Genomic DNA, 2,500 nt, shown 5'->3' with positions numbered 1-2,500 from the left:
AGGAGGAAGTGGAGGAGGAAGAAGAGGAGGGGGAGGATAATGATGACGACGATGATGATGATGATGATGATGATGATGATGATGATGATGATAACGATGACAGTGGCGAAAGTGAAGAGACGAAGACGACGGCGACGAAAAACCGAAGGAAACGCTCGGTGCCGCAGCTGCTACCGCTTGAAACGGATCCTTTTCTCCGCCGCCGCTGCTGCTGCCGATGTCGCCTCTCGGATTACCTTACGTCACTTTCGGAAGCTCACTCGCGATGCCGTGACGTCACTTGGGACACTCCGTTACGTCACTGGGTCGCCTTTGGGAGTTCATGTCTCGACTCTTTTGAACGGGGATGGGGGGGGGGGGTGATAATGATGGTGATGATGGTGGTGGTGGTGGTGGTGGTGGTGGTGATGATGGTGGTGGTGGTGATGATGAGGGTAATGATGGTGATGATGGTGCTGGTGGTGATGGTTGTGGTGGTAATGGTGATGCTGGTGGTGAGGGTAATGGTGGTGGTGGTGATAGTGATGCTGGTGGAGGTGGTGACGATGAATGATGATAGTGGTGATACTGATGATGACGAAGATGACGAAGAAGCGACGACGATGACGAAGACGACGAAGACGAAGACGATGAAGATGAAAACAAAGATGAGGAAGACGGCTAGAATGACTAACTGACGATCACGAAACACTCCAAAAAAAACAAATGAACAAAGACAAAAAAAACAACAAACAGCAACAACAACAACTGCAAGAAACCCATGCAAAGGCAAGGCAGCGCGAAGGGCAATAACCACGCGAAAGCCTTCCATCAACGCAACGTACGGGGCAAGACAACGCAGTCGCTCCTTTAAGCGCTGCAAATAAAAATGCGAGTTAATTACGTGGGAAACATAACTTTCCTTTCTTTTTTTTTTGCCTTGACGCCTCCCTCCCCTCTCCCCCCCACACACACATCCCCCCCCCCCGCTTCCCACCAGCTCCTCCTCCCTTTCCTCGCTCTCCTGGATTCTCCTTTCTTTTGCATCTTCTTTTTCTCGTCCTCCTCCTCCTCCTTTTCCTTTTCCTTTTCCTTCTTCTCTTTTTCCTTCTCTTCCTCCTCCTCCTATTTCCCCTTCTATTAACTTTATTCTTATTCCTCTTCCTCTTTCTCCTCCACTTCTCTTTCCCCCTCCTCCTCTTCTTCTCCTTCCTCCCCCTTCTTTTCTTTCTCTTCCTCCCCCTTCTCTTCCTTCTGTTCCTCGTCCTTCCTCTTTAACTTCCTTTTCTTTTACTCCTCCTCCTTCTGACCCTTCTCCCCCTTCTCCTTCTCCCTCTCCCTCTCCCTCTCCCTCTCCCTCTCCCTCTCCCTCTCCCTCTCCCTCTCCCTCTCCCTCTCTCTCTCTCTCTCTCTCTCTCCCTCTCCCTCTATACCCTCTCACCCCACCCCAACCCCCTCCGCCACCCCTCCCGTCTTCCTCTTCACTCCAACCTCCACACGTATTTTTCACACTCCGGCTGTCATAAATTTCACGCCGGAAAACATTTCGCGACAGAAATAGGAGAGAGAGACAGAAAAATGAGTAAATACCAAAAAAAAATAAAAATAAAATACACAGAAAAAAAAATAGCTACAATGTTCCGGCACTTTTTTGAGAAGCTAATCAGACACGCATGTTTACGCCTGTGTCTTTTATAAAGAAGGCACGGAGGAGGGGGAGGAAGAGGAGGAGGAGGAGGATGCGGAGCCGAGTGGAGGAGGAAGATGCAGTCGGCGGAGGAGGAGGAGGAGAGTGATGAAGGGCGGTGTGCGAAGAGTAGGATGAGGAGAATGAGGAGAGAAGTATGGAGGACTAGGAGGAGGAGGGGCGGCGGAGGATGGGAAGGGGGAGGGGAGGCGGAGGGGGATGGGGAGGAGGAGGGGAGAGGAGGGGGGATGAATGAGGATGAGGCGGAAGAGGCGAATGGAGGGGGAATAGGAAAGCGGAGGAGGTAGTCGGGGGAGAGGAGTGGAAGAGGATGTAGGTGTGAGGAAGAGGAAGAGGAGGCTGAAAGGGACGGAAGAGGGCGTAGTAGGGAGGAGGAACGAGGCGCAGGAGGAGGAAGGATGGAAGAGGATGCGGCGGGAGAGGGGGAGGAGGAGGAGGAAAGAGGAAGAGGGAGGCGGAGGAAGAGGAGGGGGAGGAAGAGGAGGAGGAGGAGAGAGAGGAGGAGGAGGAGGAAGAGGGGAGGAAGAGGAGGAGGGAGTGACGAGGAGGAGAAGGAGGGGGAGGACGAAGGCGGAGGAGGAGGGGGCGGAAGCGGATGGTGAGGAAGAGTTGGATGAGGAGCATGGAGGAGGCCGAGGAGAGGAGGGGGAGGAGGCGGGGGAGGGGAGGAAGAGGGGGAGGGGGAGGTGTGGGGAGGTAGAGGGAGGAGAAGGAGGAGGAATAGGAGGGGGAGGAAGAGGAGGAGGAGGAGAGAGGCGGAGGAGGAGGAAGAAGAGGAGGCGGAAGAGGAGGAGGAAGAGGAGGAGGAAGAGG

This window comes from Penaeus japonicus, unplaced genomic scaffold (genome assembly GCF_977035675.1).
Source record: "Penaeus japonicus unplaced genomic scaffold, GWHDUDI00000001_assembly GWHDUDI00000016, whole genome shotgun sequence".
Classification (NCBI taxonomy): Eukaryota; Metazoa; Arthropoda; class Malacostraca; order Decapoda; family Penaeidae; genus Penaeus; species Penaeus japonicus.
The sequence above is the reverse complement of the archived record's forward strand: the minus strand, read 5'-3'. Positions refer to the sequence as shown.